The following is a 25,234-nucleotide window of genomic DNA, read 5'->3' as shown; positions in this document are numbered from 1 at the left end:
TCTTCATCATCTCCAAGAATAGCGGGACTACACAATATATTGACTTTGATCTTGCAGACCTGCTGGCAGGCATAGTAGTGAGGAAAATCAGGCTGAATGCTAGCAGGGGTGAAGTCTGTTTGCTATTCATCTTCTCTTGAAGAAAAACCATCACGTGGTCTCATGGTCATTCCAGGAAGTTATTTAAAGAAACTGTTTCTGGAGAACAGTCTTGTGCTGTTCCAAGCATGTGGGAGATATTTACTATTCAAAGAAAGAACAAAGTCCAGAATGTCTTTAAAACAACACACACATCAATTTTCCCTAAATAATCCAGTTTGTCATTCTATGGAATTTTTAGAAGTATTTGTTTAGATTAGAAAATACGGGGCTGGTGTGGAAACTTGGACTAAAACATCTCTCTAGTATTTGGCCACATAAAGGGTTTATCTTTAAGGGTTATAACCTGCTTAGCCATTTCCCAATTTCAGTAAATTTAAGATGTGTGGACTTCAATTCCCAGAATTTCCAAGACAGTCATGCTGGCTGGGGAATTCTGGAAGTTGAAGTTCTTATTTATTTATTTATTTATTTATTTGTCAACAAGTACAAGAAAACAAGTATGAAAACACATGGAAAATGGCACAAATAAATGGATATAAATAAGCAAAAGATAGCCATAAGCACATAAAAAGAGTACATATAAATGGGGACAGTAGGACAGGGATAGTAGGCCCACTGGTGTGCTTATGCATGCCCTCTTAGGGACCTCTCAAGAAACATGTAAGGTCCACAGTAGACAGCTTAAGATAAAAACTATGGGGGTTAGAGGAACTAACAATAGGATCAGATAGGGTCTTCCACATATTTACTACTCTGTTGCTGACATCGTTCTTCCTGCAATCAAGATTAGAATGGATTACATTCATTGTATATCTATTGATAGCCCTTGTGTTATTGCAGTTGAAGTAAAAGTAGTCATTAACAGGTAGGACATTATGGCAGATGATCTTGATAAGCTCAAGTCAGAATGTAGACTCAAGAATGAATCTTAGGTAGCTGAGCTTGAAAAACACTTCATTAATTATAATTTGGGCACTTGGCAACCACAGCATGTATTTATGACAGCAGCCTGAGGTCATGTGTGATCTTCCTAGCCATGTTCTAAGAAGCATAATCAATGGGGAAGCTTGATTTGCTGAATGAACACATGATTCACTTAACTGCAGTGATCCACTGTGGGGGGGAAAAGGTCATAAAACTAGGTGAAATTCAGTTAGTAACTGCCTTGGTTACCATGGGAATTTTGGTTCCAATTGTGTCACACTTCAAGGGCTGCCTATAGATCTCTAAATAAACTTAATACCCCAAATATGCAACCAGCATAAGGTGGACAAGCTTCTGAAAGGCAAGGTACATCATCTACTATACTTAGTCCTCAATTTATGACCACAATTGAGCCCAAAAATTCTGTTGCTAAGTGAAACATTTGTTTGGTGAATTTTCCCCATTATACAACCTTTATATAGCACTTAACAATTTTTAAGTGAATCACTGCAGTTGTTAATAACACGGTTGTTAAGTGAATCTGACTTCCCCATTGACATTGCTTGTCAGAAGGTCGCAGAAGGTCATCACATGACCCCAGGACACTGCAACCGTCATAAATATGAGTCAATCGTCAAATGTCTGAATTTTGATCTTGTGAGCATGGGGCTACTGCAATGGTCATTAGTGGGATAAAGGGTGATAGGTCACTTTTTTCAGTGTCATTGCAACTTGGTCACTCAGTGAACCGTTGTAAGTTGAGAACTACCTGTAGTCTACTAGTAGACTTTCTGGAAATTTTGAGAGAAATTCTCGTCCTCCCTTGCATTGTTTGCTGTTTTTACAGCATTGAACTCTTGGGAAAAGGATTCTTTCCCCCCCCCCCCCCTCTCTTTGGCATCCTGAGCTATCAGAAATGCATCTTTGTCTCATATCTAACAATGGGGGTAGTGTCTCCTCTTGGCTGAAGCTTCAGGCTTCCAGAGCACTTAGCTCACCCAATGATGCGCAAGCAGAATTGCATCCTGCTCTTTTCCCCATAATCGTGTTGGCTGGATAAACCGACAGGAAAAACTCTCTCTCTCTGTCTCTCTCTCTGTCTCTCTGTCTCTCTGTCTGTCTGTCTGTCTGTCTGTCTGTCTCTCTCTCTCTCTCTCTCTCTCTCTCTCTCTTTCTCTCTCTCTCTCTCTCTCTCTCACACACACACACACACATTAATGATAGCTATTTTAGTCTCAAAATGTAGGCTGAAATTGGCTGCTCCAAAAGCCCCTGGCAAATTTTGTGGAGGTTTTTATTCTCTTCCTCCCCCACCCTCCTCCTCCTCCTCCCTCCTCCTCCTCCTCCTCCTCTTCCTCCCCCTCCTCCCCCTCCCCCTCTCTCTAGCTTTCTCTTTTCATTTTCCTGCATTTCAAGCTACTCCTCTCCTTCGCTCACAACCTCTGCCCTTTCAAAATCTGATAATGTGCACTTTAGCGCTCCTGTACTGCTGATGAAGGCCGTCGGAGACACAAGAAGACACATTTTAGAAGCCTTCTAAGAATACAAGATGAGCTGTGCAAGATCGCACCAAAGGCTTAACCCTTGTGGGGAGCAGGATATAAGTCCCCCCCCCCCAGCTTTGTGTTTCTAAGCAAGAAGCGCCAGGCTCTGCCTCCAATTCCAGATGCTGAATCTGTCCAATTTCCTGCCTCTAACTGTATCCAATTTCCTTTTAAAACTATTTGATTTGGCAGCCTTTGGTGCATCTTTGGGTAGTGCATGCCAATGGCTGGCCTGTGGATGAAGCCTCTCTTCTTAGATCTTTTGCCGTTTTTGATAAAATAAATGTTTGGTCTAATCTGAGCCGGGTTTTCCAAAGGACACAGGGCAAATTGTTGAAGCAGAGATGAAGTTTATTTGAGAGCATGACAGTCACAGGAAAACAGAATAGAATAGAATAGTGAAAGTCATAGTAATACTAATAAGCAATGAAATTATACTAGGAAACAAATGAAACAATGTAAAGTTTAAAGAACAAGCAACATGGTTATAGTCATAAGTGGAAATAGATAGGTACTAGGAAGGAAGAGAAGAAGAATAGTAACACATCTTAGTAGATAATTTGACAGTGTTGTATGATTAATTGTTTAGCAGAGTGATGGCATTCGGGGGAAAAACTGTCCTTGTGTCTAGTTGTTCTGGTGTGCTGTGCCCTATAGTGTCATTTTGAGGGAAGAAGTTGAAACAATTTATGTCAGGATGTGAAGGATGAGAGACAGGCAGTCAATACAGTCAAAGGTAGTGACGAAGTTACAGTTTTGTAGTCGTTACTTTTATAGAGAACCTGTTCTATTGTTCTTAGAAAGTATGAAAAATCAGCCTGTCTTCTAGGGATTACTGGGAAGCAGATCAGATCCCTCAGAGAAGAAAACATAGCTTGGCTCCCTGGAAGGTTTAGCAGTCTTGACTTTTTGTGTGACAAGATTGTGATACAGAGTGAGGGGTTTGTGTGAGGAGAATCTATTACTGAAATGAGGGACCTGTACTATCTAGAGGGAATTTCCTTATTTAGTTTACTAATATTTGGAACAGAGGTGATATTCAGCATGTTCTGACCAGTTCTGGAGAACCAGTAGCGGAAATTTTGAGTAGTTTGAAGAACCGGCAAATACCACCTCTGACTGGTCCCACCTCCATCTATTCTCTGCCTCCCAAGTCACAGCTGATCAGGAGGGAATGGGGATTTTGCAGTAATCTTCCCCTGGAGTGGGGAGGGAATAGAGATTTTATGGTACCCTTCCCCTGCCACTCCCACCAAGCTACACTCACCAAGTCATGCCATAACCACCAAGCCATGCTACGGCCACCAAGCCATGCCCACACAATCAATAGTAAAAAATTTGAATCCCACCACTGATTTCATTAGAAAAAGTTGAAAGGATCACATACCTCAGTTTTAATTTACATGAAAGACAAGGATAGAGAAATCTTGAACAGCATTCTTCAAAATGAAAATGGTCTTCTTCAGTCATAACATAAGCCTAAGATTGAAAATCAGGCTTGTCAAATGCTCCATCTTTTCTATCCTGCTCTACAGAATAGAGAGTTGGTCTCTGACAGAAAACTACTTGAAGAAACTAGAAGCATTTGGGTTTGCAGGTGACTGTTATGTATAAGCTGGGTTGAGAAAATCAGAAAATGAGGACGTGATGAGCCGCCTGGGAAAGCAAAGGGAAATCATCAAAATCATTAAAAAGCTAAAGTTAGAGTATTTAGGACATGGGATGCGAAACCCAGAAAAATACAGCATCCTTCACTTAGTCCTCCAGGGAAAGATTGAAGGCAAAACTAGATCCATGGCTTCAAAACTCAGCAGCACTTTTTCATGTGGCTCTTGACAAAAATAGGATTGCCAACATGATCGCCAACATCCGATGAGGGATATGGCACAAGAAGAAGAATAAGTGTTTGACAATTCCACTTATGTAAGTACCAGTAGTCCTCGGATCTTTCAAATGACAAAGGCACTGAAAAAAGTGACTTATGACCATTTTTCACACTTATAACCATTGTAGTTTCCTAATGTTGGGTATGGTTGTGTGATCAAAATTTGGACGCTTCGCAATTAAGTCATATTTATGAATGCTGCCATGTCCCCGGGTTCTGTGAATGTCTTTTGTGACCTTGTTACCAACAAAGTCAATGGGGAAGCCAGATTCACTTAACAGTTACTCACTTAACAATTGCAGTGATTCACTTATCTGTGGCAAGAAAGGTCATAAAAGTGTGGCGTTCTTTTTAAGCTGAGAGGAATTAAAGATATATGTGGAGCATCATCCTTGCAAAAATAATAAGGTTCCCCCCCCCCCCCGACATTCTTTCAAAAAGTACAAAGACATGTTTTGCCAGCAGGTCAGAGACCCCAGGGCACTACGGAGCCCACCAAGTGGTTGGTCCAATTGTTGTCATCAGGAGTATCATTATGCTTTGTCAACCATGAAAGACAGGGAAGGGCTTTTGACTATATAGGTAGTCTCACTTATTGACTTCTTCTTCAGCAACCATTCAAACTTACAACAGTGCTCAACCAGAAGACTTATGAACTGTCATTGTACACTGAAGATCGCATTGAATTTCTTTGTACAAGGTGCAATGACAATAAAGTAAACTAAACTAAAACAGGGCAAAATTCACTTAACAAATATTTTGTTTAGCAACAGAAATTTTGGGCTTAATTGTAGGCGTACGTTGAGGACTATCTGTAGTGCTTTGGCTGGTAAAGCCTAGGTGTCAAAAGGCCCAAGGGGTCAGCTAAAAGGCAGAATAAAGGTGATGTGGGGATGTAGGTGTTCTTCCCACCCTTTCCACCTGGATGAATCCGGGTTCCAGAATAGAGGACGGAAAGAATTCCACCCCCGATTCTGCTACGAGTAATTTGCACAGTCCAGTTTTTCTCAGACTTCATAGTGGAGGGTTTATTAACATAAGACTGAGTCTACTTATATAGCACCTGAGGGAAGGGCAAGAAGCAATGGGTGGAAACTAAACGAGAGAAGCAACCTAGAACTAAGGAGAAATTTCCTGACAGAGCAATTAATCAGTGGAACAACTTGCCACCAGAAGTTGTGAATTCTGCAACACTGGAAGTTTTTAAGAAGATGTTGGATAACCATTTGTCTGAAGTGGTGTAGGTTTTCCTGCCTAAGCAGGAGGTTGGACTAGAAGACCTCAAAGGTCCCTTTCAACTCTCTATCCTATCCTCTCCTTTCCTATCCTTGCATTACAACTCATAATGGAGCCTGCCCATTTGGGTCCTAAGTCTTGATGGTCATATATTGGGTCACCCATGTGACCAACCTGATTTTATGACCTTTTTTGTGGCAGTCGTTAAATAAATGCTACAGTCATAAAGAAATGCCATGGTCATTGAGTGAACGCCGCAGTCGTTATGGTTCACTACCGGTCAGTTTTTCCAAAACCCAGTAGTATATACCAGTTTTCGGCAAAACCGTTATAAAACATGGTCACATGACCATAAATCAATAGCAGCAACCACAAAGGATGAAAAAGGTACTCACAAAAAGTTGCTTGCAAATAATGGAAGCTGAATTTAAAGGAAGAACTGACTTTGGATTTTGCGACCTTCATTTGTATGAAATTTGTATTTTAAATTATGTGTGAAAAATACATCTTCAAGAGAAAAGATGGATAATTTGCCCAAAGGGATTTATGAAAAATTTAAATCTACGCAAGTTATTACATAAATTAACGGGAACTGCGTAAAAAGCTTTCTATTTTATAAGAGGTTGTGGTGGCAAATCGTTACAAAACTTCATTTGTTCTTTTTTTATTCCTAGAAAAGAATTATTGGAATATTGAAATACTTCCTACTAATATGGACAGTTAAGCAGACTAGATTTTTAGGGCTTTGTGTGTATTTACTCAAGAAAATGTTTCTCTGTCCCTTTCTTCTTGCCATATGTAATTTCATACATACAGTATTTCTACTTAGCATTTAGCCATTCCTTACAGAGAATCAGTCCAACGCACAGGATAATCCCGCTCATGAATAAGTGAAAAATAATAATAATAAGGCTGAATTTAACAAAGAGAATAGTAGGTTTACACAGTGTCCAAAGCAATCATGGAGATTTTTGCCTGGCATCAAATAGCATTTAATCCAAGCCACATGGTTCATAATCTATTGCTTGGCATTGCAAAATTAGATTAATATTAAAGTGTCTGTGAGAACTGGTCATGCCTCAGGCATGAAAAACTGACTGGTGACTTTGGGCCAGTCCCTCTCTCTCAAGTCAAACCCACGTCACAGGGTTATTATTGTGAAGAAAACAGAAGATTGAGGAAGAAATATTACGTATGTTTGCCACCTTCAATTGTAAATCAAATTGAAGGACAAGGTTGTTGTTGTGAGTTGCAAAGTTGTGTCTGACCCATTGTGACCCTATGGACAACATTCCTCCAGGCCTTCCTGCCCTCTACCATCCCCCAGAGTCCATTTAAGCTCATGCCTACTGCTTCAGTGACTCCATCCAGACACCTCACTCTCTGCCGTTCTCTTCTTCTTTTGCCCTCAGTCTTTTCCAGCATTAGAGACCTTTCTCCAGTGAGTCCTCCCTTCTCATTTGGTGGCCAAAGTATTTGAGTTTCATCTTCAGAATCTGGCCTTCTAAAGGGTTGATCTCCTCTAGGACTGACTAGTTTGATCACCTTACAGTCCAAGGGACTCGCAGGAGTCTTCTCCAGCACCAGAGTTCAAAGGCCTACATTCTTTGGCGCTCAGCCTTTCTTATGGTCCAACTTTCACAGCCATCTATTGCAACTGGAAAAACCATAGCCTTGACTATACACACTTTTATTGGCACAGTGATGTCTCTGCTTTTTAGTATGCTGTCTAGACAAGATAAAGGTAAAGGACAAGGTAAAACTCTAGAAAAATAGCCAGGTTGTTAGGGCTTAACTAAGAAATCACAGTTAAAAATAATAACCTGGTAATAAAATAATTCTGGGTCAAGCTGGACAGTCACTGGGAAAATGGTAAGATATTTCAAAACTATGGTCACAAATAAGAAAAGAACTCTCTCTCTTTCTTTCTCTCTCTGTGTATGAAATCTGTAGCCTTAGTGTTTCCTTGCTGATATAGCTGCTCAGGCCTGGATTACCACATTTGGAAGCTATGGGTAACACCTTCCATCCCATAAAGGTGGAGTAGGACTTTATACTGTAAGTTAATCAGTGTTTCTTGCTTACAGTCACTATTTACAAGACATGATTAATCATCTATGCATGCAAGTTTTGCAATGGCCATTCATAGGCTGTGTCAGAGACGCTAAAAAAAAATCACTCCTAATCATCTATTTTCCTTCCACTGATGAGAATTAGATTGGTGTCCAGGTAAATGTTGAATCCTAAATCATAGAACTGAGTTCATTGATTGATTTTTGTGTGACAGGCTTTTTAAGAAAATGATTTCACACTTCAGTTGTAAGCAAGCGGTGGCTGCCAAGTAACACATAATTGCAGTTCAATCTAAGAATATCTGTTGTGCTTGTGTGGAGACCTGGATGGTTTGTATCAAAAGCTCATGCCAAACCAAATGCATAGATAGAGAAGAGGTGGCACCTGGCTCAATAGGAGTAACTGTGAGAGGGATCTTGGAGTCTTAGTGGACAATTGCTTAAATATTAGCCAGCAGTGCACTGGAGCTGTCAAAAAAAGCCAACTCAATCCATTAACAGAGACATAGAATCAAGATCATGTGAAGTGTTAGTATCTCTTTATAATGCATTGGTAAGAGTAAGGTGACCAGATTTTCAGATTGGTAAAGAGGGACACCTTTGACCGGGGGGGGGGGAGGGGGGCTTGATTAAAAATTTTATATGGAGCAACAAAATTTTTCATACAACGCAAAAATAGTATTGTAATTTTTTTTTATTTCAACATAACTACAATTTACAAATATAAATTGTAAATGTTGGCAAACATCAAAATTTTGATCATGTGACCATGAGAATGCTGCAATGGTCGCTAAGTGTGAAAATGGTCGCTAAGTGTGAAAAATGGTCATCAGTCACTTTTTTCAATGCCATTGTAACTTTGGTCACTAAGCCCATTATACCACCTTTCTTGCTACAGTTCTTAAGTGAATAACTGCAGCTGATAAGTTAGTAACATAAGTGAATCTGGTTTCCCCATTTGACTTTGTCAAAAGGTCACAAAAAGCAATTACATGACCCCAGGACACTGAAACCATCATAAATACGAATCTGTTGCCAAACATCAAAATTTTGATCGCGTGACCATGAGGGTGCTGCAACAGTCACTAAGTGTGAAAATGGTCGCTAAGTGTGAAAAATGGTCATCAGTCACTTTTTTCAATGCCATTGTAACTTTGGTCACTAAACAGCCATGTTCCTGACTTAACAACCACCATGATTCACTTAACGTGGCAAAAAGAGGTCGCAAAATGAGGCAAAAATCATTTAACAAACGTCTCCCTTAGCAACAGAAATTGGGGGATCAAGTCAGGTCGTAAGTCGAGGATTACCGGTAGCCAATTGCAAAAGGCAACTCTACTTGGAACAGGTGAGATTGTGCCCGGATCCCTTTCATGCCAACATCCCATCCTGTCCATGGGGAGAACTCCACGCAATTGTATCTGTCCGCCCCGTGCCAACTCAATGAAGCGGTGGACGTGATGAACCAGGGTCTTGAGGCCGTTAAGAACTGGATGAGCGCTAACAACCTGGTACTCAACCCGGACAAGACCGAGTGGCTGTTGTCTTTCCCTCCCAACAATTTGGCTAATGTTCCATCTATCAGGCTGGGGGGTCAAATTTTATACCCCTCAGACAGGGTTCGTAACTTAGGAGTCCTCCTGGATCCACAGCTGACTCTCGACCATCATCTGTCGGCTGTGACCAGGGGGGCATTTGCCCAGGTTCGCCTGGTCCGCCAGTTACGACCCTACCTGAATCGGGAGGCTCTCACAACAGTCACTCGAGCCCTTGTGATCTCTAGGCTGGAATACTGCAATGTGCTCTACATGGGGCTGCCCCTGAAGTGCATCCAGCGACTGCAGTTAGTTCAGAATGCGGCCGCGCGAGCGATAGTGGGCGCACCTCGGTTCGCCCACATAACACCCATCCTCCACGAGCTGCACTGGCTACCTGTTGATCTCCGGGTGCGCTTCAGGGTGCTGTTGACCATCTTTAAAGCCCTTCATGGTAGTGCATCTGAGTACTTGAGAGACCGCCTTCTGCCGATTACCTCCCTCCGACCGATAAGATCACACAGACTGGGCCTCCTCCGAATTCCATCCGCCAGTCAATGTCGACTGGCGACTACACGGAGGAGAGCCTTTTCTGTTGCAGCTCCGACCCTGTGGAACGATCTCCCCGTCGAGATACGCACCCTCACCACCGTCCAGGCCTTCCGCGCAGCCCTCAAGACCTGGCTATCCCAACAGGCCTGGGGATAAGCCTCTAATTTGCCCCACCCGAGTGTTGAATGTTGAATGCAAGTTGTGTTTTTATTACTTTATTTTGCTCACATATTGTTTATTTTGAATTGCACCCCCTCCCTAATGATTGTAAGCCGCCCTGAGTCCCCTCAGGGAAAAGGGCGGCCTATAAATCCTAATAAAATACAAAAATACAAATACACAGGCGGACAAAAGCCCCCAATCCCCTCTCAACCTCCAGATGACTCTGCCATCTGCCATAACCACACATGGAGCCTCCCCCTCCTCCCCCTCCGCTCGGAACACACCTCAGCTGGGCAGGCAGGGGTGCTGGGCTTTGGTGGCTTCACAGCGGCGGCGCCGCCTCCCCCTCCTCCCCCTCCGTAGGAACACTGGGCAGGGGTGCTGGCCTGGCGGGAGCTTTGGCAGTTTCTTGCCACGTGCACGGGGATTCCTTCTGCACAGCGGCGGAGACTCCCCGCTGGCTCTGCCGCACCCCCCCCCCCTTTGCACAATAAAATAAATAAAATAATATTTAAAAAAATATTAAATTAAAAAAATAAAAGAAAAATACCCGGCTCACTTACCAACAGGCAGGCAGAGTCAGAACTTCGATGGATCCTCGCAGCGATAGATGGAAGCACGGAGCAAGCAGGCAGCAGGAACAGGTAAGACACTGACAAAAAAAGGCTAGGGTCCCTTAGTGGTGTGGAGAGGAGGCAGGGCGGGGGGGGGAAGCTAAGGAAGGCTTTTGCAAGGGAAAGCCTTCCCTTCCCTTGCAAAGCTATGCTGCCGCTGCGCACCCAAAGCCTCCTGATTCCCACCGCCAGAGTTGCTTACCTGAAGCAGCAAAGGCGAAGGCGAAATGGAGACTCGAGTCAGCAGCGTGCTTAAACTTTTCCACCCAGCCCGCTCACTGATTGGCTGGAATCCAGGCCCAATCAGTGAGCGGCAGGCTGGGCTGCCTTAGACTTAGTGTGGATGGGCGGGGGAGGAGCGACAGCAGATGGGAGTGGGAGCGAGGAAGCTATAAAAAAAGCGGGACTTTTTGAAAACTGCCCGGGAGCCGGGACAAATTGTTGGAAAGCGTGCTTATCACGCTAAAAGCGGGACGTCTGATCATCTTAGGTAAGACCATACTTGAAATACTGCATCCAGTTTTGCTCACCATATTATAAAAAAAGATGTTGAGACTCTGGAAAGAGTGCAGAAAAGAGCAAGAAAGATGAGGCTAAAACATATGAAAAATGGTTGCAGAAATTGGGCATATCTAGTTTAGTGAAAAGAAGGACTGCAGTGAATGATGGTGGTGTTCTAATATCTAAGGGTCACAAAGAAGAAGGGGTCAGCCTAGTCTCCAAAACACCTTGAAAAGTAAAGTCAGATTAACAGAGTTGGAAGGGACCTTGTAGGTCATCTAGTCCAACACCCCCTCAAGCAGGAGACCCTTCACCATTTCTGACAGAAATGGTTGACCCCTTCTTCAATCTCTCCTTGAAAGTTTCACATGATGAAGCTCCCACAACTTCCAAAGGTAACTTCTGTTCCATTGGTTGATTGTCCTCGCTATCAGAAAGTTCCTCCTTGTTTCTAGGTTGAATCTCCCCTTGGTCAGTTTCCATCCATTATTTCTTGTTTGGCCCTCAGGTGCTTTGGAAAATACCTTCACCGCCTCCTCTCTGTGGCAACCCCTCAAATATTGGAACACTGCTATCATGTCTCCCCTGGTCCTTCTCTTCACTAGACTAGCCAGGCCCAGTTCTTGCAACTTTTCTTCCTATGTTTTAGTCTCCAGTCTCCTAATCATCCCGGTTGCTCTCCTCTGCACTTTTTCTAGAGTCTCAACATCTTTTTTATAGTGTAGTGACCAAAACTGTCACTTGAAGGCAGAACAAGAAGCAATGGATGGAAACTAATCAAGGATAAAACCAACCTAAAATTAAGGAGAAATTTCCTGACAAACAGAATAAATAATCAGTGGCACGACTTGTATCCAGAAGTTGTGGGTGCTCCAACACTGGAAGTTTTCAAGAAGAGGGATTGGACAACCATTTGTTTGAAATGAATAGGGTCCCCTGCTTGAGCAGGGGATTGGACTAGAAACCTTTTAACGTCCCTTTCAAGTCTGTTAGACTGCTGTTTGTGGTCATGTTTTTTGGCTGCAGGTTTTGTAATTATTTTTAAATGGAAATCCTAAACTTTGATCTTTCTGGAAAAGTTGACCTTTGGCTGGATCTAGAAGACTTTGCTAAACATTCAGGATGGTGTTGACTTGAGGTGTGACCTGGACCTTAACTACACTCTTGCATGCTCTTAGTACTGTTTGCTGGTTTTCAACGTATATTATTTGTTTGCCTATAACCTTTGCCTATTGTGGTGGGGTGGTAGCTCCTTGGGGTGGGGGGCAGACCTTGACTGATAACAGCTCTCCTCGACCTTCCTGGAGATTCTGGTGATTGATTCCTTATGCACACAAAACAAGCTCTCTTCCATTAAGAGCACTTTTCACACAGATCAGCTCAAAACTGGAATTTCTGCTGGAGTTTGCAGGTTTAGATCAGGCCATTTATAATCAGGCTTGAATCAAATCCAGGAAGCCTCCACAAAGGAGCAGCTGAAATTAGGAGTTTAAGACTTAAATTAAGGAGATTAAGTCAAGAAGGCATCAGTCCATGATGAAGTGAAAAAGAGATGTTGAAAAGTTAAAAAAAAAAAAGAGTAGAAAAATTGCACAGGAGTAAAGTAGAATTGGAAAAAGAGTTTTCAGTTCCAAATACGAGGAAGCCAAAATAGTGTGATAGAAAACAGATTGATGATGAGTTCTTCATGCTGAGGGCATCTTGGCCAGGAAAGTTTGTCACCAGGACTTCTCCAGTCACTTCTCCATTCCAGCTCACTCTCTTTTCAAGAATTGTGTTCAAAGTTTTCACTCTGCAAGCTATAGCATTTTTTTTTCACCCAGCCTCCAGAGTCAGAGGAAACCCAGAATTCTCTCCAGATGAAGCTGGACAGAAGTGGAAGCAGGGGTGGGCTTCAAAAATTTCAGCAACAGGTTCTCTGCCTGGTTGCTGGGGGGGCATGGCCATGGTGAGTGTGGCCTAGTTGGCCTCGTGCATGATGGAGGGGAGAGCGTTTTCACCTTCCCCAGAGGCTTTCCTCGAGTTTCTAGGTGAAAACTGTCTCCCCCGGGCTCTGGAGGCTCTCTGGAAGCTGGAAAAGGGCCCATTTCTAGCCTTCCAGAACTTTCTGGAGACCCGTTTTCCCTCTCACCAAGCCTCTGTTCAGGCTCTGCACTTACCTCGCATCCAAAACTGGCCGTGTGGAGACTCCTGGGATGGGAGGGGTGGGATGAGAGGGGAGGGCAGGGCAGGGCCAGTCAGGGATGGGATTAGGAGGTTCTCCAAACAGGCCATAATGTTAGCTACAGGTTCTCCTGAACATGGGCGAACCTGTAGCAACCCACCCCTGAGTGGAAGGCTCCTTCTCCAAAGGTACAGAATGGGTGGTATCTGGCTCAATAGTACTAACTGCAAGAAGGATCTTGGAGTCAATATCTTAAAAATGAAGCAGCAGTTGTTGCAGCTGCCAAAAAAAGTCAACACAGGGTTGATCTCCTCTAGGACTGACCGGTCATATCACCTTGCAGTCCAAGGGACTCGCAGGAGTCTTCTCCAGCACCAGAGTTCAAAGGCCTACATTCTTTGGCGCTCAGCCTTTCTTATGGTCCAACTTTCACAGCCATCCATTGCAACTGGGAAAACCATAGTCTTGACTATATGCACTTTTGTTGGCAGGGTGATGTCTCTGCTTTTTATTAGGCTGTCTAGATTTGCCATAGCTTTCCTCCCCAGGAGCAAGCCTCTTTTAATTTCTTGGGTGCAGTCCCCATCTGTGGTGATCTTGGAGCCCAGGAAAATAAAATCTGTCACTATCTCCATGTATGATTTCCAAATGGAAATGGAAGTCATACTAAACACCTGGTTTAATTTGATATGCAGTTATTGAAGGTAACTGTCTAGGTTTCAGATGTGTTTATCTAGGCCTAACTGGTGACCAAGATAACCTCCTTGACCAGGGAAAGTGGTATGCAATAAATCAGAAATAACCAACGTGCAAAATTCTAAACACAAAACCTAATTCCATCGTACAAGAACACTTTACTTGAAAAGAAGCCAATTGCTGGGCTCATGTTTAAATTGCCCGTTGGAAGTCGGCTAACCTCAGAATATTTGCATTCATTTAGAATGAAAGCTCAAAATTCTCCTCAATCATATTTTTGGACTGCATCTCTTGTATGAGTTTCCTTAAACAGGCAGTGTCAACTGCTCTTGAAGTGGAGCTTCTTAGGAGTCGAGGAAAGTATTTATGACAACCTCACAACAGCATCAGATTGGGGTAATGGAGAGTGATAGGTGCAGTACAGATACTTGACTTACAGCCACTCATTTAGTGGCCATCCAAAATTATGACGACACTGAAAAAAGTAACTTACAACTCATATTTACAGCTGTCACAGCATCCTCATGGTCAAATGACCAGTATTTGAGAGCTTAGCAACTGACATGTATGTATGATGGTGGCAGCATCCTTGAAGAGCCATAGTGGTGCAGTAGTTAGAATGCAGTACAACTTCTGCTGATTTTATTTATTTATTTATTTATTTATTTATTTATTTATTTATTTATTTATTTATTTTATTTGTCAACAAGTGCGAGAAAACAAGCATGAAAACACATGAAAAATGGCACAAATAAATGGATATAAATAAGCAAAACATAGCCATAACACATAAAAAGAGTACATATAAATGGGACAGTAGGGCAGGGATGTTAGGCACACTTGTGCGCTTATGCATGCCCCCTTAGGGACCTCTTAAGAAAGGTCCACGGTAGACACCTTAAGGTAAAAGGTACGGGGGTTAGAGGAACTAACAACAGGATCAGGTAGGGTCTTCCACACATTTACTACTCTGTTGCTGAAATTGTTTTTCCTGCAATCAAGATTCGAACGAGTTACATTTGGTTTGTATCTATTGATAGCCTTTATGTTATTGCAGTTGAAGTAAAAGTAGTCATTAACCAGTAGGATGTTATTGTGGCTGCCAGCAGTTCACAGTTCAATTCTCACCAGCTTAAGCTTAAATCAGCCTTCCATCCTTCCAAAGTTGGTAAAAAGAGGATCCAGATTGTTGGGGGCATGAGGCTGACTCTGTAAACCACTTAGAGAGGGCTGTAAAGCACTGTAAAGTGGTATATAAGTCTAAGTGCTATTGCAATTTTCCCAGCCAGCTTTTGACAAGCAAAGTCAGGGTGGGGAGTTGGATTCATTTAATGACTGCTTCATTTAACAATATGGTGATTCCATAAACAACCATGACAAAAAGTTGTAAATTTACATATAATTCACTTAACAACTGCCTGGCTTAGCAATGGAAATCCTGGTCCCAAATATGGTGGTAAGTGGAGGACTATCTTTAGTGTGTGATTGTCTGAGGACTTGGACATGGATTGAAGTGCACAACTTTACTGCTAACCTTCAAATATGGCATCCCTATTTAAAATAAAATATATATTGATTCCATATATCTACAGAGCCAGCTTGAAAACTAGAGGGAACAAACACCTATAAGAAAAAAAGAAGTGCTTATGACTGGCTACCAGAATCTCACTTGCAGATCCAGTTGTTACAGATGGGGATAAATTAAGTTTACATCAACATGCAAACTACATGCATGTTCAGTTAGTGAGCGATCCAATATCCAATTACCTTTCCATATGCTTCTCCAAATTTTGCAAAGCAGTTCACCATAACTGAGCGTTTGAGAAACAAGCAAATGCACAGAAATGTAGTGATTCATGAAAAGAGCACATAAAAAAGCACATAAGTCAATGCAGTCCTAAGCTGCATTAACAGAGGGATACGATCAAGATCATGTGAGGTACTAATATCACTCTATAAAGCCTTAATAAGGCCACACCTAGAGTACTGCATCCAGTTTTGGTGCCACTATAAAAAAGATGTTGAGACTCTAGAAAAAATGCAGAGAAGAGCAACCAGGATGATTAGGGGACTGCAGGCTAAAACCTACAATGAATTGAATTGAATTGAATTTATTATATTTCTATGCCGCCCTTTTCCCAGAAGGGACTCAGGGCGGCTCACAACCCAAGTCAAGGGGGCGGGGATAGGGGATACAAATAGGGGAAAAAAAGACATAGACAAACAATACCACAATTTTAAAAACAACTCAACAGACACACCATTCGAGCGGGGACAGGAACTCATCAGCCCCAGGCCTGTCGGAACAGCCGGGTTTTAAGGGCTTTGCGGAAAGCCTGGAGGGTGGTGAGGGTCCGAATCTCCATGGGGAGCTTGTTCCAGAGGGCCGGAGCAGCCACAGAGAAGGCCCTCCTTCGGGTGGTCGCCAGTCGGCATTGGCCAGTGGATGGAATTCGGAGGAGGCCTAATCTGTGGGATCTAATCAGTCTATTGGAGGTAATTGGCAGCAGGCGGTCTCTCAAGTACCCAGGTCCAATACCATGAAGGGCTTTATAAGTGACGACTAGCGCCTTGAAGCGTATCCGAAGACCAATAGGCAGCCAGTGCAGCTCGCAGAGGATAGGTGTAACGTGGGTGTACCGAGGTGCACCCACAATCGCTCGCGCGGCTGCATTCTGGACAAGCTGAAGTCTCTGAATGCTCTTCAAGGGCTGCCCCATGTAGAGCACATTGCAGTAGTCCAGTCTTGAGGTCACAAGGGCACGAGTGACTATTGTGAGGGCCTCCCAGTTCAGGTAGGGACGCAACTGGTGCACCAGGCGAACCTGGGCAAATGCCCCCCCTGGTCACAGCCCTGGTCAAAAGTCAGCTGTGGGTCCAGGAGGACACCCAAATTGCGAACCCTGTCTGAGGGGCGTACTGTCTGACCCCCCCAGCCTGAGAGATGGAAAACTTGGCCAATTAGTGGGAGGGAAAGACACCAGCCACTCGGTCTTATCCGGATTGAGTGCAAGCTTGTTAACCCCCATCCAGACCCTAACAGCCTCGAGGCACTGACACATCACGTCAACCGCTTCACTGAGTTGGCACGGGGCAGACAGATACAGCTGTGTATCATCCGCATACTGATGGTATTTTATCCCGTGCCGTCGAATGATCTCACCCAGTGGCTTCATGTAGATATTAAACAGGAGGGGGGATAGGACTGAACCCTGCAGCACCCCATAATTCAGGGGCCTAGGGGTCGATCTCTGTCCTCCGACCAACACTGACTGCGACCTGTCCAAGAGGTAGGAGGAGAACCACCGTAGAATGGTGCCTCTCACCCCCACCTCCCACAGTCGTCGCAGAAGGATACCATGGTCGATGGTATCGAAGGCCGCTGAGAGGTCAAGGAGCACTAGGACGGAGGCATGACCCCCATCCCTGGCTCTCCAGAGATCATCGATCAGTGCGACCAAGGCAGTTTCCGTGCTGTAGGCAGGCCTAAATCCCGACTGAAAGGGATCTAGATAATCGGTTTCCTCCAAGGACCGCCAGAGCTGAGAGGCCACCACTTTCTCAACAACCTTCCCCACAAAGGGGAGGTTGGAGACTGAACAATAGTTATTTAAAACAGCTGGATCCAAAGATTGCTTCTTCAGGAGGGGTCTCACCACTGCCGCCTTTAAAGCGGGGGAAAGAACCCCTCCCGAAGGGAGGCGATAACAACCGCCTGGATCCAGCCCCGTGTCACCTCCCTGCTGTTAGCAACCAGCCAGGAGGGGCACAGGTTCAGCACACATGTGGAGGCACTCACAGCTCCCATGGCCTTGTCCACTTCCTCAGGGGTAACAAGTTGAAAATCAATCCAGAGAATAGTTACATGGGCTGGGCATGGCTAATCTAGTGAAGAGGAGGACCAGGGGAGACATGAGAGCAGTCTTCCAATATTTGTGGGGCTGCCACAGAGAGGAGGGGGTTAAGCTATTTTCCAAAGCACCTGAAGACCAGAAAAGGAATAATGGATGGAAACGGAACAAGGAGAGATTCAACCTAGAAATAAGGAGGAACTTTCTGAAGGGATAACAATCAACCAATGGAATAGAAGTTGCCCTTGGAAGTTGTGGGAGCTTCATCACTGGAAGCTTTCAAGAAGAGACTGGACTGCCATCTGCTAGAAAACGTGTAAGGTCTCCTGCTTGGGCATGGGGTTGGACTAGATGACCTACAAAGTCCCTTCCAACTCTGTTAATCTGTTTTGTTTGAAATATGAATAGATTGAGTACATTAGAGTAGATTGTTTAAGAAATAATGCAACAGTGAAAAATTTGATCTTTTGGAGTGAAAGTGGAAAAGGATGTTTGTTTTTAAATGAGAAACTGAGATGGGCCGAGGCCCCATTCTGAACAGCAACTAAGCATCTTGAATTAAGTCGTCTTTACAACCAGCTTCTCTCCTCCCCCTTCATAATTTTTTCCATGAAGAACAAATGTAAAGCTTTAGGTATTTTAGAACCCACAAATGAGCAGGGCTCATTGATGTGTCTCAGAAAGCAAACCACAGCCTCAAGTCTGGATGACAAAACTGTCCAGTGAGGCCCTTTGAGTTGGAAACCAAGTGCCTTTCTGCACAGAGCTCCCACAGAGCGAGGACATTTCTGCTTCTCCGCTTATTGTTCAGTGGGGGGGGGACTGGGACTGGCTGTCGGTGCCCTAATTCCCATCTAAAGAATTGGGCCTCTTGTCGTCCACTGACAAGGCAACCCTTGGCTGCATTTAGACTCCAGCGCCATTCGCCATTCGCTGCCTTGATCTTCTTTCTGGGACTGAGCAGCCCGAGTGGATGATTAACCAAATGAACACACATTTTTTTCCCTACAGGGGCTGATAGGCTGTTGAAAACACTGCAAAGCTCAGCATCTGCAGCTTTTGAAAATAAGGTCCTTAGGATGCCCAGCCACGTAGTCGCCTGCCTGCTTGTTGGGAATCAGTGTTTCCCCCACTCAGTTTTTCATAGAGGATTTACATTGTTTGCAGAATGAGCCACCTCTGAGACAGTTTCAAGGTGACTAATGAACAGGCAGTTGGGTGGAGTGGCTAAAGCCACTATGGTAGAAAGCAGGAGATGGGAATTCCTTAGGTCTGGACATTGGCTGATTTCTGGTGGTGTCAGGTGCAAGGAAGAAAAAAAAAAAAAACCACCCTGACACAATGAACAGACCAGGGAAGTATTTTTATTCCTATTTGCAGATTTGTGAGGATTTCACCAGACTTGACATATAACAGATAAGCACTCCAGGGATTTGGAGTGGGAAGGCTGTAGCCTGTCTCCATCACTTCCTCCCCTTGAAGGATTCCAGGCTAGCCAGTCTCTTAACTCCTCCCCTTAGTTTTCAGCTGCAGATTCCATCACAGGTGGCCCTATGTTGACGACCAGCCCCTCCTGGGCAGAGTGGTTCAGAGCTTTACCTATGCAGTTGCTGTGAGGAATAACATGGATAAAGCTGCTCAGATTTGTCCTGGCTTGGACTCTTGCCCAGGAGCAGATTCTGTGAAGGAAACTGGCTTGATTGTGGCCCACCTGGAGCCAGCAGAGCTGGCAGCAGATTCTGACAGTGAGGAGGTTGGGGAGGAACATGGGCCAATCCTGGAGTCTGGGGAAGGCTCTGTGTCGGAGGCAGAGAGAGGGCCAGAGCTGTATGCCAGTTATCAGCTGCCTTCAGAGTCAGACATCAGTGAGGCAGACAAACAGCTGGAGCCTGTTGCCAGTGTGCGCATGCACAGAGTTGCTAGACAAAGGGAAGAGCAACGAAAGGGGAGTGGAGTTTGCAGGAGACAATTAGTTCACTTAATTGGGTCGTGACTCTCTGAGATTCCTTACCAAGTTTTGCAGATATTAGTCTGTCAGCTCTCCAAGCCAGATAAGGTCTGTGAATGTAAATCCTCCCTTGAAAGACTTTGCTGGATGTGAATGAGCAGAATTCAGAGTAAATTAATAAAAGGGGTTCTTGTCGGGACAAGGAATCTGCTTCATGCTCTTGGGAAGCCTGGATCAGAACATACGCTCTATGGGATACACTAGGCTGTCAAAATCATGGCCTGCAGGCTAGATGCGTCACACACTGGCCAGCCCATGCCCAGTTTAGTGAGTAGGGGAAATCACAATACATCAGATGACGATGCCATGATGGTGTGAGTTTGACACCCCTGCACTAAGTTATGTTATGTACTGCCTTGCCCAATTCCTCGGGCTTATCCAGTTTGTAAGCAGGGTTTTTTTGAGTTCCTTGTTCCTCATTTATCAATGTTTGTGTTTAAAGCCCTTGATCTTCTTTCTACCCAAGTCTTGGTTCAATAGGGAGGATACTACTTGTTTATTGATATGTTAAAAATACCATCTGGTCTTGTTCTGCCATATAGGAAGTCCTTACCTTCTGAGCATAATTGAGCCTTACAATGACAGTTGTAAAGTGGGTTATCACATAACCAGACCCAATTTTACAGTCTGTTTTGCAGCCATTGTTATGCATATATGATCATTGTAAAGCAAACTTTGTGGTTGTTAAGCAAAGGCATTGTTTACTATGGGGCAACTAAATGTCGATTTCCAGAAAACAACACGGTAAATCATGGTCAAATGATCATAGGATTTTGCAAATGTCACAACATCTGAACCTGGTCATCAGTAGCTTTTCAGGGGTTTGTCGTAACTTTGAACAATCGCTAAGCAACCAGTTGTAAGTCAAGGACTACCAGTATTCTGAAAATATTCTTTTTCATTCCCGGAATTGGACAAATCCATCATCTCCTTTCTCCATAGGGGCTGCCATGATTTGGTGCAGGATCACACCTTTCCATCCATGTGGGGAGTTTTGAGATTTCATTTTTAGGTCTAACAGTAATGTCATCATTGTAAAAAATATTTCACAAGTAGGTTATCCCAGTGATTGGATTTAAATAATTGAATAACCAGTTCAACCAATAATTGAATGACCAGCTGGGTAGAAGGGCTTGATGGTCATGTGGTTGAGTAGCCATGGTCAACTCAACATCACTCACATCGATGGTACTTCGCCTTAGCTGTTACAATATAATAAGGGTTAACTGGAGAGGCAGTTTCTGTAAGCAGGACAATAAAGATTAAGCTAGAAACAACGCCAGAATGTTTCCTTCCTGCCTTCCTTACAGGATTAGCCCTGGATAGTGGGAAAAAAACAGAAGGAGATTTCTTCCAACAACCGGTTTTCCAAACTGCTTAGAAAGTTAACAACCGGTTGGTTCTCCAGAATAGGTGCAAACTGGCTGAATCCCACCACTGGGTTATCCTAGGAGTAATCACAGCCACTTTTTACCATGCCTTGCTCCTTTGTTAGCATCAGCAAAAGCCCATCCTTGCAGAAGAAAAGACCACATTTGTGGGAAGGAGTCCAAAGTGTCTATGTTTTTCTTTATCCTTCTACTTAATTTTACTCATTTGGCCATTGTTCTAATTCCCAGATTAGTTATATTTCACCGAGAACATCACAACTGGGATGATTCTACAAATATTGCTGTACATTTAACTGAAAGGTGATGATGTTAGCAATCCAGGCTAGCATAATTTTCACATTAGTGGAAAAAGAATAACAGCTCACCTGGAAAAGCAAAAGTCGGTGCCCTGTGGAGAGACCAGCTTACCCCATTTCATGGTCCATGGTTCATGGTTTGCAGATTATGAAAGCAGAATGCGGCTGCCAACACTTTGGTTTGGAAGGGAGGTGGGATTGGTGCAAAGGACCTGTCCCACCAGCAGACTTCTGATCTTCATCCTTTCATTTTTAGTCCCATGACAACAATGCCTTCCTCAACTTCGATGCCTACAGCTCCATTATCTCTGTCATGCATGTTCTGTGACAGCTCCATCATCTCTATCAAGCATCACCCAAAGCCATAGTGACTGTGAATTATGAGTTTTGTCATTTGTCACATTGGCAAAGTACCAGGTTGACAAAGACTGTGTTACATCATAACATATTAGTACTTTGTGGAGTTGGGGGGGGGGGAGATAATACAATGATAACAAAATATACCACAGAGACTTTCATCCTAGCTATCATGTCCTTTAAGCTTTATCATGTTCAATCCAAGCCATTTTTTGTGCAATTGTTCTTATCTGTAATATTTTGATTTTAATCTGGATTGTTTAAAACAACATGGAGGATTGGGTTTGGTTGTTTTTTTTTTTTTGTTTTTTTTTTGGCAGAGTGAGAGACTAAAGCTTAAAAACCAGATGTCACATTTGTTTCAGTCTCATGACATGTGATGCTTCTATCAAGGGACATCACTGCTGGGTGGAGTTAGGGCATTGGTTGGCTTTAATCCAGCCTTGTTTGCTTCTCACCTGGATGATTTTTAGTGAAATGATTTAGTAAAATTTTGCCTGTTGAACAAACAAAAGGATTTTTCCTTCTCTCTCCTTCTGCCTTGTTCTTCTGTTTCTTCCTTGATGAAATTTGGATAGAAGTGCGGCTTTTCAATCTTGTACATTTTTTAATAAATCTCATTTTTCCTTCGCAAACACAGTTGGGCTAAAATTATATTTTCATCCAAGACAATTATATCTTGAATATTTTTAACTGCAGATTCTGTTAACTTAATTATCAGTCTTTTTTCAGCACTCCTACATGTAAAAATGCAAGTAGAAAAATAGGGGCCACCTTTGGTGAGAAGGTAACAGCGTTCTGTGTGTCTTCGGCATCTAGCCACAGAACCGTGGAGATGTCTTCGGACAGCGCTGGCTCTTCAGCTTTGAGATGAGCACCACCCCCTACAGTTGAGAATGACTAGCACATGTGGAAGGGGAACTTTTAACTTTACCTTTTACTGAATTCAAATATATTAGTGAAACCCATTCCCTGAAAAAGCAAAACAAGGTGATATTTTCCCCCTCTGTTTTGCTCCTGACTCTCAAATTGATCAATTACTCTTACGGGAGTATTGCTTTAACCTTAAATGAAATATAATAGGGAAAATGAGATATCAAATATGATAAAACAGCCAAGACATAGACAAGGGATGAAATCTTCATTTCTCTGATGCTCTAGAAATAGACCTTTCCAGTCAAAACAGTTCTTATTAAACCAATTGTCTAAATTTGGAGTCAAGGAGTTCCTTGTATCCACATAAATGTAGAAAAAATAGGCTTCGGGGGAAACCAGTTTTCTAGTTTTGGCCTTTTCTTTCATGTTGATGATTCCTCAGCCAAGAAAAAAATCATTCCAGTATGGCAAAAAAATCATTACTTTTAAAAACTTTCATTGAGTCCAAGTTCCAGTGAGCTGAATGTTAAATCTGGACTCTGGAGAGTAATATCAACACATGTGCAAATTATATGTGTTCCATTGGGCACTGCTGGGCTTCAGGCTTAGTGACCAGGATTTAGACAAAAGATTTCCTGATGTTTCACTAGCAATGGTGGCTTCAGAGGTAAGATGGTTTGTTCATGCAAAGAGCAGGGACTGATTGGGCTCCTGCCTAGGACTAAAGACTGCCAGATAAAGCAGGGACTGCCTAGTCCATCTTTAGCTTATCCTTAGCTTTATAACCTGTCTAGACCAGGGGTAACCTTAAACACTCAAAGAGCCATTTGGACCCATCTCCCACAGAAAAGAAAACACCGGGAGCCACAAAATACAGAGGACCCAGATTGTTGGGGGCAATATGCTGACTCTCTGTAAACCGCTTAGAGAGGCCTGAAAGGCCTATGAAGCGGTATATAAGTCTACTGCTATTGCTATTGCTATTGCTATAAAACCCTTTTGACATCTAAAATGAAGATAGCACTGCATATATATATTACCTTTATGCTATGTATAAAAAATATCACAAGTTGCATTTATGAAATCAATGAACTGCTACAGAGAAAACTTTTTTTTTAATTTCTGCATGCAACAAAAACATTTTGAACTCCGAAAAAATGATGGGCCAAAAACCTCAATAAATTGTACGCCTTGCACATTGGCACTTGTGATGCATATTTTGAGCAACAGGGAGCCACAGCAGAGGGATGAAAGAGCCACATGTGGCTCCAGAGCCACAGATTGCAGACCCCTGGTCTAGACTATGGTCAATGAACCCTGAAGCCTAACACAGGCCAACAGATATTGGCCATGAAAGCTGACATCAGCATATATGTATTCTCTTCTTTGATGTGTTATTCTAGTCTGCCTCCCTACAACAGGAATGATTGAATTGATGGTATCATTGTAGATAAAATGTTGACCAGAATTAGCTGTGTCCAGTTCAAATCCCTGCTTGTGTGACCTTGCTCAATCATTCTTTCTGCAGAGTCCTTGCTGCTCTCTGAGCTTGGTTGTTTGCTTGCATTATCTAACTAGAAAACATCAGAGCTCAGTGCTTGCAAATGAGCACCGAAGATTCCACAGTTCAAACTTGAGTTGCATATATTCTCTTCTTCTTCTAGGTTAAGATTTGGAAAACCTTGCATTAGTGTCAAGTGTGAAACACCAGGTACACATGTGAAGGTTCAATTTAATTTATTTATTTATTTGCTAGAAACATATGCACCATGAATCTTAACTAACAGTTAGACCCTGGTTAGAGTTTGTTTATTTATTTATTTGTCAATACAAGGAAACAAGTATGAAAAAACATGAAAAATGGCACAAATAAATGGATATAAATAAGCAAAACATAGCCATAAACACATAAAAAGAGTACATATAAATGGGGACAGTAGGACAGGGATGGTAGGCATGCTGGTGTGCTTATGCACACCCCCTTAGGGACATCTTAAGAATCACATAAGGTCCACAGTAGACAGCTTAAGGTAAAAGGTATGGTGGTTAGAGGAACTAACAACAGGATCAGGTAGGGTGTTCTACATACTTACTACTCTATTGCTGAAATTGTTTTTCCTGCAAAAATAAGTTAGATAAAGGTCAATGGTAGTTAAGGTTCGTTTATGACCATGTAATGATTCCAGGCTGATCCCTCTTTTCACACGTCCTCCTGGTTCTGTCAATCTTTCCTCTACAACTAGTCCACCACTCTTACTTCCCCACATACCTGTCATTTCAGTTGGGATGTAAAAAAACAAGGGTTCTTTGGGTTTCATTTGCCTGAATTGCTTCTACAAATTAGCCCCAAGACAATAGCAAAAGTCCTTGGTTGTCACTTGGTTCTGGCACATGGCCAGTCCTTGGCATCCATGCCAATTTCCTGGAAGGAAGAATGGAATTTCAACAAGAATCACAATAAAAGAAAG

The sequence above is a fragment of the Thamnophis elegans genome, chromosome 12 (genome assembly GCF_009769535.1).
Source record: "Thamnophis elegans isolate rThaEle1 chromosome 12, rThaEle1.pri, whole genome shotgun sequence".
NCBI lineage: Eukaryota > Metazoa > Chordata > Lepidosauria > Squamata > Colubridae > Thamnophis > Thamnophis elegans.
This window is presented reverse-complemented; position numbering follows the sequence as displayed.